Genomic DNA, 14,692 nt, shown 5'->3' on the forward strand with positions numbered 1-14,692 from the left:
TGTGTCTTGGTCCTTGCAGCCTGTGAGGTGGGGTGGGATGACCATCCCGATTCCAATGCTTATGAAAGAAGGAAGGGCCAGTAGAAGGTCTGGCCTGCTAAGTGGACTCAGGAAAAGGGTGCAGACTTCACTGTGCAGGGCAGCATGTGCCGCCTGAGGTCTACAGCAAGAGCAACATCCTTCCAGCACCAGAGAATTCCAGCATACATTGTGTGCCCGCCCGCGTGCAAGGCAGCGTAGGTTGAATGCCCGGTGAGCCTCAACTAGCATCTGTGTCTGTGTGTATGCACATGCATGTGGACTGCACGGAGGAAGAACACCCGTGTGTGTGTGTGTGTGTGTGTGTGTGTGTGTGTGTGTGTGTGTGTGTGTGTGTGAGTAACGCTCTGCAAGCACACAGGGCAGTGTGTAGCACCGGCTTTGGGAGATGTGTGCAGTCACAAAGCACCGACTTTGGGAGATGCGAGTGCAAGTGTATCAGAGTGTGAGGAGAGACACACTGGGGTTGGAGGGAGTTCCTGGTGTGTAACTAACGGGATGTATACAACAAAGATGTACAGGAGGTGCAGCACACACCAAGTGAGGCGTGGGGGGTTCTATCCTTTCTCTGATGTTTAAACACATGTCTTTCTGCACCAAGGACAGACAGAAGGTTGGAGGAGGATGCACAAGGCATCTGCACACACATGAGAGTGAAAGGGGAACACAGAGCACCCCTTTCTTCCCTCTTTCAGGTAAGGTCAGCCCTGTTCCCAGTGGGAATATAGTGGAACTCAGTTTTAGAATCAACAAGTTTTTAACTGCTTTTCCCTTTATTTTTTATTTTATTCTATTTTGCCGGCTACTGTAGCCATTTTATTTTTCTTTACACTGTGACATGTTGCTGGAGCTTAATGTTCTCACTGGACCATAGAAAACCAAAATTGTTCACTTCTTAAATAATTGAATACAAAAAAAACTTACATGAATTAAAAGGATGAATAAAGGGCTGGAGAGATGGCTCAGAGATTAAGAACACTCACTGGCTGTTCTTCTAGAGGTCCTGAGTTCAATTCCCAGCAACCACACGGCGGCTCACAACCATCTATAATGAGATCTGGCGCCCTCTTCTGGCCTGCAGGCATACATGCAGACGAAACATTGTGTACATAATAAATAAAACAAATCTTTAAAAAAAAAAAGATGAATAAATTCACAGGTGTCCATGCAAATGTTCACAATTCAAGTAACAACCCACAGCGGTCAGGCAGGCAAACACAGAGCGGAAACTGGGTCCTAAGGCTTGGGCTTTCCTTCCCTGTTACACAGCAAGAGGGAAGTGATGACTGGTTAAGAAGCTCTTTACCAGAAATCCTGGGACAGTCAGCTGTCGGTTAATACCCTCCACAGATCACTACTGGGTGCTCACACAGATCCATGAGGCTGGGAACTTCTCTTCCATAGCTAGCTCTCCTCAGCCCCCAAGTTATTATACCAGGTGGACTAAGGAGCAAATCAAGGTAAGATGTGCACACGGGTGTTAAATGTACACCAAGGAAACAGTTAACTTGACTACAAGGTCAAAAACCAGCAGCAAGTTCTCTGGTCGAGGGCTGGTATCAAATACAAGCTTCAAGGACAAATTCCTTTTCAGTGGCTTGTTCCGGTTTCACGAGGCTAGCCTGAGGTGTGTACATTTGGCAAGCCAAACTGATACTTCAGAGTCAGCTCCTGCAGCAGGTGTCTGGCACCTGCGCAGTCCATCTAGAAGCATTTGTGGTGGACGATGGAGGGGCCCGACTCGTCATACTCCCGCTTGATGATCCACATCTGCTGGGAGGTGGACAGTGAAGCTAGGAGAGAACTGCCAATCCAAACTGAGAGCCTGCGTGGAGGGGAGCCATGACCTTGATCTTTACTATGCTGGGTGCTAAGGCTGTGATCTCCTGCTGCATCCTCTCATCAATGTCTGGGCACATAGTGGTACCAGAGGACAGCACTGCGTTGGCACACAGGTCACACCTTGGGGAGGTTCGCATCATACTTTGTGAAGGTGTTAAAGGTGGTTTCACAGATGCCATGGAGTCCCTATCCTGGAAGAGCACCTCCGACACCAGATTGGCTCGTTGACAGTGGTGATTGCCTGCTCATCAGGCATTTCCTACCTCTCCTCCAAGGAAAAGGAGGACGTAGCAGCAGCGATTTCTTGCTCAAAATCTAGGGCAACATAACGTAGTTTCTCCTTAATGTTACACACAATCTCCCACTCAGCTGTGGTAGTGACACTGTAGCTCCACTCAGTCAGATCTTCATGAGGTAGACTATCAAGTCTCAGGCAGCTAGGTCCAGATGCAAGATGGTTTGGGTAAGGTTGTACTTTTTTTTTGTTTGTTTGTTTGTTTTGTTTTTTCGAGACAGGGTTTCTCTGTGTAGCTTTGTGCCTTTCCTGGATCTCACTCTGTAGACCAGGCTGGCCTCAAACTCACAGAGATCCACCTGCCTCTGCCTCCCAAGTGCTGGGATTAAAGGCGTGCGCCACCACCACCCGGCTTGGGTGTACCCTTATAAATGGGCACTATATGTGTGATGCTGTTACCAGAGTCCATAGCAGTGCTAGTGATGAACTCTGGGGTATACAGAGACAGTACCACCTGAATGGCCACGCCCTTGGCAAGGGCCTTGGTCAGAAGCACCAGGTGCTCCTCAGGAGTCGTGCACAGTTCTTTGTAGAAGGTGCAGTGTCTGATCATCTCCATGTCGTCCCAGTTGGTGGCAATGTTGTGCTTGATAGGGTACTTCAGGGCCAGGATACCCTTCTTGTTCTGGGCCTCGTTCCCCACACAGGAGTCCTTCTGGCCCATGCCCACCATGATATCCCTGGTGTAGGGATGTCTGATGATGGAGAAGAACATGGCCACGAGTGGGACTGTTGCCAGCAAAGTCTGCTTTGCACATGCCATAGCCATTGTCAATATGATCCCTGCAACTTATTCTTCCGCTGTGATGGGTGGAGGACCGGACAACAGAGCAGTGAAAAGGTGTGCAACATAGACTAGTGGTGGGGAGAGAGGCCCTCCCTCTAGTTTTTACAAGATGCATTTCTTTTATGTTTCGATTGTGTGTATGTATGCCTGTGCACCATGTGCGGGCCTGGTATCCTCAGAGGTCAGAAGAAGACTTTTGATCCCCTAGAACTGAAGTTATAGATGACTATGAACAAACATGTGGGGGGCTGGAGAGATGGCTCAGCGGTTAAGAGCACTGGCTGCTCTTCCAGAGGTCCTGAGTTCAATTCCCAGCAACCACATGGTGGCTCACAACCATCTACAATGAGATCTGGTGCCCTCTTCTGGCCTGCAAGCATGCATGTAGGCAGAACACTGTATCCATAATAAATAAATAAATCTTTAAATAAATAAATCTTTAAAAAACAAACAAACAAACATGTGGGTACTGGGAACTGAACCTAGGTCCTCTGCAAGAGCAACAAGTGCTTTTAAGTGTGGAGTCACCTCTCTTTTTATTTTTTATTTTGTGTGTATGTTTTGCCTGCATATACATCTGTGCATCGTGTGTGTGCAGTACCTGTGGAGACCAGAAGAGGGCATTGGATTCCCCTAGGTACAGGAATTAGAAATGTATGAGCCACCATGTGGTTGCAGAGAATTGAACCCAAGTTCCCTGAAAGAGCAGCCAGCGCCTCTAGCCACTAAGGCATCTCTCCAGCCCCCTGGAATCAATGATTTGAGTCTGAGTCTTGTTTGGTCATACTGGCTACAAACCGTGAGCAAATTTGACAGCTCCCATAACCAGGTTTCCTTATCATCAAAATGGGAAGAAGGGATACTCCCCACTTCCTGTGGAAGTTATGAAAGCTGAAGAAGGTGCAAGGGCAAAGCACTTCCTCCAGGGGGCGCACTCCCCTGTGTAAATTCTGCTTCGCCTAAGGACAAGAAACACATCTTCCAGTGTCATCTCAGAGATCCCTGTAGACAGGGAAGCAGGCTCTTCCAGGCCCAGCTGTCATACCCCAATGCAGACGTCTTACTGGGACAGCTTTGTCCCATCTTCGTCAGCCCCCTGTTGAAGCCCTTGCATTAGCCTGCGGGGAACCTGGCAGAGAGGAAGAACTGAGGGCCAACATATCAGGCAATGAGGCTCAGAGGCCTGATACAGTGGCGCACGCCTTTCATCCCAGCACTCAGGAGGCAGAGTCAAGTGGATCGCCGGGAGTTCGAGGCCAGCCTGATCTACATGAGGAGTTCGAGGCCAGCCTGAGTTACATGAGGAGTTCGAGGCCAGCCTGAGTTACATGAGGAGTTCGAGGCCAGCCTCGTCTACATGAGGAGTTCGAGGCCAGCCTGGTCTACATGAGGAGTTCCAGGACAGTCTGGGCTACATGAGGAGTTCCAGGCCAGCCAGGGCTACATAGTGAGACCCTGCCTCAGACAACAAAACAAAGCACAAAAAAAAGAAAGAAGTAATGAGGTTCATATCTAGAAGCCCATCCATGGATGCAAACGCTTGAGACAAGCAGGTCAGAGACATAGTTGCAGCTACTCAATACCCCAGGCCCTAAACACACAGGTGGAAGGCAGGCAGGCCCTTCCCTGTAACCAGTATAAGCGCCACCTACTACACACAAGCTCACCTTGTAATCCCTGCAGATGTTCACACCTGTCTACACGCAGGTGTGCTGGCACCAGCTTAAAAGAGCATATATGCAGCTCATCACTGACATCACACTAGTACTTTGAAATCACTTTGAAATATATGCTCCTGTTCACACTACCCTCAATGAAAGAAAAAGAAGAGAATGTCTGTCACGAGTGGGGGATGTTTTCACCTTCTCACAGTAGGACCGTTCCGGACATAGTATGGTCTGTCCTTATAGTGTGGCTACAGATCCCAATTCAAAACCCAGGTGCTCAGTTACCTAATGGCTGGCCAGGTACTGACTGTACGGGCAGTCACAGTGAGGAAGCCCTGATAGGTCTGTGCGGGAGCCACAAGGCCTGGCTACCTGCCTCAGTGAGCAGGGAGGGGTGCCTCTGAAGAGTTACCCAAGCTCCCAGTAGGATCAGCCAGAGCATAGTTGCGTCAGTATCCAGGACGAGGCTCCTGCCCATCCCTGGGTCCCAGTCTCCCTCTTACCCTCCCAAGTATTACTCTTGATAGAGCAGAGAACTTTCTCGTGCACAAACAAGCCCACAGTCTATCTCCTGGGGAGCTGAAAGCCACCGTTCCCAAAAAGAGGGCACGCTAGGAAGTCTGGAGATTACAGCAGGAACCACTGACCAGAAAGTACTACTCTCCTCCTCCCATCCCCACCAGCCGGGGCATGGAAGTGGGTGGTGCCATCCTGGGGCTCCACAGGGAGCCACTGCAGGGCACGGTCTCAGAGCAGACACAGCTGTAGGCATTTCTGTAGAGAGTTCAAACTGGGCTGTTGAGATAGAGAGCATGGGAGAAATACAGCTAAGTTCATGACCACATAAGCTGGTGTTTGTCCTCAAAACTGTCACCCCCATTGAAGGACACAGCAAGGGGAGGTAGACAAACAGATGTCACCTGCTTGCAGGATTTTGCTTTACATAGAACCTGTGTGTTGGCAAGCTTCTGCTTTGTGTATCACACAGAGATCTGAGCATAAAGATACTTCTCTGACCTGGGCATGGTGATTCACTCATGTGATCCCAACATTTGGGGGACCAATGCAGGAGAATCATGACTGTAAGGGCAACCTGGGCAGAACAGTGAGACCTTGTCCCCCACAAAGTTATGTAACATCTGGGCCAGTAAGATGGGTCTTTAGTGGAAAAGATGATATTGATAAATCAGAGTCAGGCCCTGCTGTCCCAGCCAAATCTCATCTCTGTCTTTGCTGCTCACCCAAGTTCAATACTTCAGAGTACTCAAGCTACATCCATTCATTCACTAAGGGTCACCAGGGAGATCAGTGCACATATTCATTGTGCTAAGTCAGACTCCATGAAGCCTATCTTCTAACTTTAAGTTCCCTCTGGTTCAGCCCAAGCTTGTCATGGATTCTAGAGGGGTGAGCTGGGGGGGCCCTAGATGGAAGACCTTGTTGGCTTCCAGCCCCAACAAACACCAACCTTCCCTTTGCCAGCTTTCTGGCAACTGAGCTCCACTAGAGGAGCCCAGCCTGGCTCCTTCAGCACCAGAGGAAGCCGTACAGATGGCAGCTTCCCCACCACCTGGAGGAAGGGAGTTCCCGGGCCCATGGTGGGAGGACTCTGCTGCACGCTCTCCAGGCAATGGTTGTGTCCATGCCAGGTGGTCCCAAGGGGAGGTGGGATTTGCTTCCCACAAGCAAGTCCCTGCTGATCTAGACTCTCACATGCTCTAATGAAAGTACCCCTCCCCTGGGGCGACCTCATCACCTGTTAACCTGTTGACTGGAAATTAGCTTCTCTTCTGAGGTGGTAGAGCTGGGCATGAAGAGGAGTTCTTGTACTCTGAAAACAACAGTCAGTGTACAGATCCCTGCTCAGATTAATCTAGAATGTCACCAAGTTCTCGAGCGCAAGATCTCACAGGCTGGTGCAATCAATATTCTCTGTGCCCAGGATTAAATTACACCAGATACTTAGCATCCTAGATGTTTATGTCTGAGTTCATCCTGATGTTTAGGCCTGAGTCTGGAACTCCAGTATGGTGATATTTTATTTGTGCTGAAATGTGATTTTATTTGTATGTTAATAAATAAAGTTGCCTGGGGGTCAGAGCTAATAGCAAGCCATAGCAGAAGCCGGGCGGTGGTGGCACATGCCTTTAATCCAATCACATGGCAGGCAGAGTCTGTGTGTTCAAGGACACAGCCAGCATGGTGACCCATGCCTTTAATCTTCAATACCAACCATCGAGACCTGGAGGTCTGTATAGACAGGCAGTGAAGAGGAGGTCATGTGGTTGGGTTTACAACCAATGAGAAGGCAGAACAGAAAGTCAATAAAAAGACAGACACACAGGAAATAGGTCTCTTTCTCAGGGTAAGGACGTTGATGGCAGCAGCAGCAGGTGATAAGAAGGCGGTTTTAGTCTCAGCTCTTAGCTACTGCTCTCTGACCTCTTGGGCTTTTAATTCTGCGTTTGGCTCTGTGTTTCTTATTTAATAAGACCGTGACATCTACACTCCAGTCTGGAGCCTGAAATGAGTTTGGGATATGAGAGGTGCCAGCTCCACCCCTAATACAGAGTGGGTGTGTGCTGAGCTTAGCTTTGAAGATCAGATGAGATCAAGTGCGTTCAGGATGGTGTAGCGGTGGGCCCAACATGCCCTTTCTCATTGTTGTGGCCAGTGCTGCCCCTCAAGGAAGCCCCTGCTTAACAGAATCTGAAGACCACCAAATGCCTGCTCCAACATGTACCCAGCCCATATCGCAGGGCAGGCCCTCCTCTAAAGGCCTAATCCTCTACTTCAAGGGCTGTAGGATATGAGGGCTTCTGTATTTAGGCCAAACTTGGGGATCCCATAAGGTCATGATGAAATGCGAACTCTAAGAGTCTGCCTGCGCACAAATCCCTAATTTTATGAAAGTGTGTACCTTCAGTCTTCAGAGAAGTTTTGTCCTTGGTGCTGAATGATGGAGTAGATATCGGCCACCTGCAACTGAGCTATTTCAGGGACACAGAAGGATCTGTCCAGGAAGGTTGATGGGAGAGGACTCCATCTTTCTTAGTGTCAGGCCAGGACCAGTGACTTGTAGCCACAGCCCCACAGAATTAACTTGATTTGCTTGGACTACACCAAGTTCCTCCCCACCCTTCCTTCCTTTTCTGTCTCAATGCATCTGCTATGAAATATTAAGCTCTGTGAAGTATATTTTGAACTCAGGCCATATGGCTCACCAGGAGCACGATAGCTGTTCACTGGGCTCATTGTTTAGAAGGCTGCTCCAGGTTCCAAATCAAAAGTTAATAGATAGGAAGTCAATAGATCATCTTAAGCAATTCAGTGCCCATTTTTAGACAATCTAGTAATTGTTATTGTAGTTCAGCCAGTATTGATGGAGAAATATTCCACACGAGACACTGTGAGAAACTAGAGAGGAGTTTAATAAAATATCAAATACAATATCTTTTGTTACTATTTGCTAGCTGTTAACACTTTGGCCACGTTTACACTCTCTCCTTCCCTCTGAAATGGTCCAGTGGTTACTGGAACATCTGAAAGTACATTACAGATGGCATAGTACTCCTAAATGTGCCATCCGAGAGCTCCTAAGTACAAGAATCATTCTCCTGCATAACTACCATTCCAGTGTAAATCCCCAGATGCTTAACGCTGACATCGCGACGGCTGCCTGAAACGCCGCAGTCCGTGACCCCATTTCTCCAGTCATCTCTAGAATGCTGTTGCTGGTGCATGTTTGTTTGTGGAGTAATCCAGGAGCCCAAGTGGATCCCATGTTGTTACTTGGTTTCTTCCTAACATTTTCATAGTTAGAAAGCTCTGGAAAGATAAAGAGTTGTGGAAGACACTTCAAGCTCAAACTCAAAGGCAAAACTCCTTTCATGCAGGACCTTTGGATACTGCATAATTCTCATTCCTCACTACAGACGGGCAAATTATTTCTTTGGAGGGCATATGGACCCCTAATTATTCCAACAGACTAAAGCCATCTGTTCCCTACAAGCAGGAAAAATGGGCAAAAAGTAGTGGCAGTAGGCCCGGGGCCCTGACCAGGATGCAGTCCCCCACCCCGATAACCATAATCCTGTCCTCAGAGGTTTTCTGTGGTGGGATTGACTTGGGCATTAGAGATGTGAGAAGAAGGAAAGGAAAACTGAAGAACCAAGAAATCTGTCCTCACTGAGGTCTGTAGTCCAGGAGAGAAAGTGTGGGCAGGGATTCTTTTCTTGAAAATAGATGAGATTACAGACCAACCCTGAGTGGCAGAGGAAGAAGCCACATCTAAGCTGGAAAATTCTCTGAGTGAAGGACACACAGCCTCATTGTACAGTGAGAGGGAAGGAGACATGAAGTTATGATGGCCAGGGCCAGCCGACTCTCACACACATCACAGAGGGTGCTTAGCTGATGGCCGCTGTGCAGTGGCATCTTGGCACTGCTGAAGAATCTCAGCTGCGAGGCTCTTAGACGTGCAAGGAATGGCACTCTGTAACTAAGAGATCTGGAAAGATGGCTCAGTGGTTAAGAGCACTTGTGGCTCCATCAGGGGACCCGAGTTCAGTTCCCAGCACACACACACACACACTGGGCAGTTTACAACCTCCAACTTTAGGTCTTCTCGTCCTCTGGTGGCCTCTTTAGGCACCTGCACACATGTGGCATACGCTCACACAAAGTTACATACATCCACATAAATTAAAACATTAAAAATGTTTTTAAAATTTATATGTTTACTTTTTGGGGTTCTGGTTTGTTTGCTTGCTTGTTTTTTCTTTTTTCTTTTCTTTTTTTTTGGGGGGGGGTTGGTTTTTCAAGACAGGGTTTCTCTGTGTAGTTTTTGGTACCTGTCCTGGATCTTACTCTGTAGACCAGGCTGGCCTTGAACTCACAGAGATCTGCCTGGCTCTCTGTGTAACTCTGGCTGTCATGGAACTCACTTTGTAGACCAGGCTGGCCTTGAACTCAGAGATCTGCCTGCCTCCACCTCCCGAGTTCTGGGATTTAAAGGCATGAGCCACCACTGCCCAGGCCTTAAAAATATTTATATATTTTTAGGAGAGGTTCACTGAAAGATAAAGATTTGTGAGAACATAGTTGATTCGTGCAGCATCATTAAAGTGGTCAGAAGCCTGATAAAGGGGCTTGAGCTAGGGATTGGGTCAAAGCGGAGGACTAGACACAGGGAAGCCACAAAGCCTGGATTCCGATGCTTCTTGCCTAAGTAACTGTGAGAAGCAGGAACTGACGGGGCAGGAAAGCAGAAAAGAAAAAGTGAGTTCTAGCTCGGACACACTGAATTTTGTTGGTTCCCAGTAAGCAACGGCCTTCTGCTTCCAAGGAAATGGAATAGATGTATTCTCTATACCTCTCACTACTTAATTAAAAACTTTGGGCAGTATATGTAAAACAAACAGAAGAATCAAGAAGGTGCTGAGAAGAAGGTAGGGTGACCAGGGGACCTCTCAGTCTGAGAAATGACACTGTGGCAAGTCCCCCCAGTTTTTCTTTTACCTGCTCCCAGGCTGGGCACTGGAGGGGCAGCCAGCCTGTAAACATGAATAGTTTTCTCTAAGGCACCAGCAAAAGCGTCAGCTCTCTAGCCCAGGAACAGAAGATAGGATGGAGGAAGGAATTAATTTGGAGAGAGAACCATAGAAATTACCTAATATGAACAACAGACAGGAAATAGCTTTGTTTTTTTTTTTTATTTATTTATTTATTTATTTATTTATTTATTTATTTATTTATTTAACAAAAAGGGAGGGAAGGGGCGGAGGGAACCCGATTCTGTCCTAGAAAAAAAAAGAGTGTAGGAACTGTACAAAAACTCAAATAGCCAGGCGGTGGTGGCCCACGCCTTTAATCTCAGCACTCGGGAGGCAGAGCCAGGAGGATCTCTGTGAGTTCGAGGCCAGCCTGGTCTACAGAGTGAGTTCTAGGAAAGGTGCAAAGCTACACAGAGAAACCCTGTCTCGAAAAACCAAAAAAAAAACAAAAACAAAAACAAAAAAACCCTCAAATAATGGCTTAAATGGAAAGCATAAAATGATGGCTTGAGGAAGCGAAGTGAATCACAAACAGAAAGAAATCTACACCAAGACATGTGATTAGATTTTTGCAATCTAAAAGTCCAAATAAGCAAAGTGTACAAGATTACTAGGCTATATTGGACGTTCGAGATCACAGCAGCTGACCCAGGGCTAGGGAGCAGAACTAGAATTGTCAGAGGGAGAGTAGAGATGACAGTATAGGAAGCCATGTGCTTGGAATCACCGCCTCGAGAGATGCGAGCGCCCACCTTTCCTGGAGAACAGGCTCTTCTGCCACACGGGTCGCACTACATCTGTGGCTCCTTAGCACCTCTGTTCTCTTATTCTAGAACAGTGGTTCTCAATCCATGGATCAAGACCCCTTTGGAGATGCCTAAGGCCAGCAAAAAACCGGATCTTTACATTATGATTCATCACAGTAGCAAAAATTACTGAAGTTATGAAGTAGCAATGAAAATAATCTTATGGTTGGGGTCACCACAACATGAGGAACCTTAGTAAAGGATCGAAGCATCTAGCATGTGTGCTCCTGGGCTTTCACCTTGCTGGTCTGTGCTTCACTATCACCTCTGCATCCTGTCCTCCATCTCTGGTCCTGTCTAATGTCCATTTTCAGCTCACCCCCACGCTACAAAAGCCTCTTGTGCACTCTGCTTCCTTCATGTTATCGCTAACACTTTGCGTACATCACACCTGGCTGGAACACTTTATGTCCAAACCGCGATTCCCGCTCTTAAAAGAACATCGAGTCTCAGGGCTGCGCCAAGTCTTTGGTCTGCTCTAGTCCCATTACTGTTCTGTGACAAATTGCTCCTTCAAAACAACTTTAAGGGGCAGAGGATTTATTTTTCTGCTTAAAAATCCAAGTAACAGTCCATCGCTGCTGGGAAGTCAAAGCAGGAACTTGAAGCAGTTGGTCACAGTCAAGAGCGGCGGGAAACCAATGCATGGATATTTGGTAGCACTCAGCTCACTCTCTCCTAACTTCCTCCAGGACCCACACCCAGGGAATGGTGCCCCCACCACAATAATGCAGACCTTCCCACCTTAACTAAGGTGATCAAAATAGCCCCTTAAAGACACATGCCCAACCTGATCTGGACGACTCTGCCATTCCTCGTTGAGACTCTCTTCCCCGGTGGTTCTCGAGTTCGTGGACAAATAAAGCCAATCATCGCATCATTTCGCTTAGTTGTCACAGATCATAGGCAAGCCAGGCGGGAGTAATGGCCCACACTTTTAATCTCAGCGCCTGGGAGGCAGAGGCGATAGCGTTTTTTTGTGAGTTGGAGTCTAGCTTGGTCTACATAGCGAGTTCCAGGACAGAGCTATACGATGAGACTCTGTCTCAAAAAAAAAAACAGTGAGGTAGGCATTATTACTCTCGGGAAACTGAAGCTCAGGGGGTCACAGCATCAGACACCAAATCATACATCCACCAAGATGAAGAACCAACTTTGAGCTATGGTTTGTTGTTTCCTGCCTACTCTACCCAGCCACCTAGTGGAGGCAGGTTATCTGGGTTTAAACCACGCCCCGACAGCCTTCTTGCCGGGTGGTTTGTAAAATTCACGTGCTTAGATCATCTTCACGTGGTAAAAATTTCTGAGGATTCAGGGTCAGACCTGCACAGTGTACAGGTAAAGAGCATCCCACCCCCCAGCATCTCTAGTGGTTGGGCTAGAGTTTAATTTAAGCTTCTGGGTACCATGGCGATGAAGTGCTATAAATACCCTGGGGACTTGCAGCCAGCCCGCTAGTTACTGCGTTCTCGCGCCACCCCCATTTCCCACCAGGGCTCCGCTCGAGCTGCCGGGGTAGGCATGGCAGGGACCACGCCTGCGCTCTGTGCTCCAGTTCCCGCCCTCTGCTCGCAGGCTTGCTTTCTCCTTGCACACCCCCACCCTTGAAACCGCGATTTCATCTCCACCTCCTACAGTGCATAATTCATTTCCTCTTGGGTGAAAGACGACACAACAGCTCCCAGGCCCCAGAGGACTCTTTGATGAGAGTTGGAAATAGGATGGATGCAACCTGTCCAGCCAGCTCCAGGATAGCCACTAGCGTGGGAGAAATCCAGTTCAGTTAATGAATAAAGCAGGAAGGGAAGGAGCTGGGAAGGGAGGCGGGCACCACAGAGAGAAAATGGCCAGCTTCCCCACTTGTTAAATCCCTGCTCTATGCCCCTTCTGCCCCTAAAGTGGATCTTGATGACAGCTCTGGGCGGGTGGTGGAGGAGGGGTATGTAACTTCAGCTTGGAATCCAGAGCCCTCAGTTCACATAGGCTCTGCCACGGTCTGACTTCACCCGTCCTCCCAAATCTCCAGAGCTTTCTCTTATCGCCCCAAATGGACCCACAACCAAGTAAAAGCAGGGGTTCAAGGGTGGTCTATGCTGGAAACACTATTCTACTCCTTCAGACCAGACTGTGGCCCTGAAGTTTCTCTTTCCTAGCTTTCTGGTTCTGTTGGGAACCCGGGAGTGAAAACCCACTGGAGAGATGGGGATAGAGCTCAGTTGAGACAGTGCTTGCCTGGAAAGCACACGAAGCCCTTAGGAGGAAGTGGGGGCGATGAGCAGCACTTCGTAAACTGGGTGTGGTAGTATGTGCCTGAAATCCCTGCGTTCAGGAGGTGGAGGCAGGAGGATCAGAAGTTCAGGATCTTCCTCACTTACAAAGTGAGTTTGAAGCCAGCTAGGCTACATGAGATCCCATCTTTAAAAATAAAAATCTCACCGGAAGCCGACTTTTGGAATCTGTGCTCTATTATTAAAGGAAAGTCAGAGTCTCAGTTCCGTTCTGTAGAGTGGAACTCAATAAGGGCTCAATTCATTAGGCACAGAAACTGTTTCTCTTCTGGAAAATGAGGAGGCAACCTTAGACTTGGTCCAATTTGTTTAGCAGCACTGTCTTAAGCACTGAGCACCCAGAGGTCAATTAAAGATGGCTTCTGCCTGGACTCTCCCGTTGCCAAGGTTTCCTCTACCCAGACTTTCTCTCTGGCTTAGGGTGTATAATCATTAAAACCACCAATGCAGGGCACAACTACGAACCTCAAGTAATCACGACTAAAGAAAGGGGACGTGGCTCCCACTATGGGCTCAGGCGTAGAACATAACAGTGTGCATGCTCCGGGATGTGTGAACTAGCCAGCACGAGTATAGTCATGGAGTGGGAAGACAAGTTCCAGGAAAGGTTCTCCATGCTTCCAGCCCCTTAAAGTGTGCAGATGCCATCCAGAAACCACTTCTGATATACTGTTTTCTCTCTCCTCGCCCTGTCTGTCTCTCCATTACTATCCTTCTCTAAGCTTTACTTTATTTTCTTGTATTGGGTGTGTATGTATGTATCTTGTATGTGCATGTGATTGCTGGTGCCTTCAGGCCAGAGGTGTGTCAGATCCCCTGGAGCAGCAGTTACGGTTAGGAACCGCCAGGGGTGGGTGCTGGGAATCACACCCCTGCCCTGTTAGAAATTAATGCTTGCTCTTACCCAGAGAGCATGCCTCCAGCCTCCCTCTCTTTCTCTCCTTTTCCTTTTCTTCTTTTCGCACTTAATTTCCCCCTCCTCATTCTCATGAAATCTGTTACCCCATCTCCTAAGACGTGTGTGGAAAATGGTCGTTGTTGTTGTTGAACACTAACTTTAAAATCAAGACAACCTGTGTGGTCTCCCATGAGCCACCTACCCGTGAGAGCAAATGCAGACTTGGTGTGGTTGGTAGTCCCCTCCGCTCAGCCTCAACGGTATGATATCCAGACTCTTGAACTCAGCACATTGTAAGTCAGAGCTTCCTAAGAGGAAGGCCAGGAAGCCTAGGGTTTGGATTCCTGTGGTTCAGTCACCTGTAGAATAACAACCAATTCAACCTATAACAAGGCTCAGCAGGTTTTACCTTTAATCTCTAGCATGCTTGCCCTGGGCCTCTGAATGCCTAGAGATGATTCACTGGGCATTGCAGGGGGGCAGGCCACCATCTGTAGATGACATCACCCTGCTTG

General features: G+C 48.1%; 1 pseudogene; it reads right to left on the reverse strand.

Moving 5' to 3' along the window:
* Positions 1 to 1,221: 1,221 nt before the first annotated feature.
* LOC128122810 (actin, cytoplasmic type 5-like) lies at positions 1,222 to 2,952 on the reverse strand (annotated as a pseudogene).
* Positions 2,953 to 14,692: the final 11,740 nt, after the last annotated feature.

Source organism: Peromyscus californicus, unplaced genomic scaffold (assembly GCF_007827085.1).
Source record: "Peromyscus californicus insignis strain IS unplaced genomic scaffold, ASM782708v3 Scaffold_3__1_contigs__length_106647218, whole genome shotgun sequence".
In the NCBI taxonomy this organism is placed as follows: domain Eukaryota; kingdom Metazoa; phylum Chordata; class Mammalia; order Rodentia; family Cricetidae; genus Peromyscus; species Peromyscus californicus.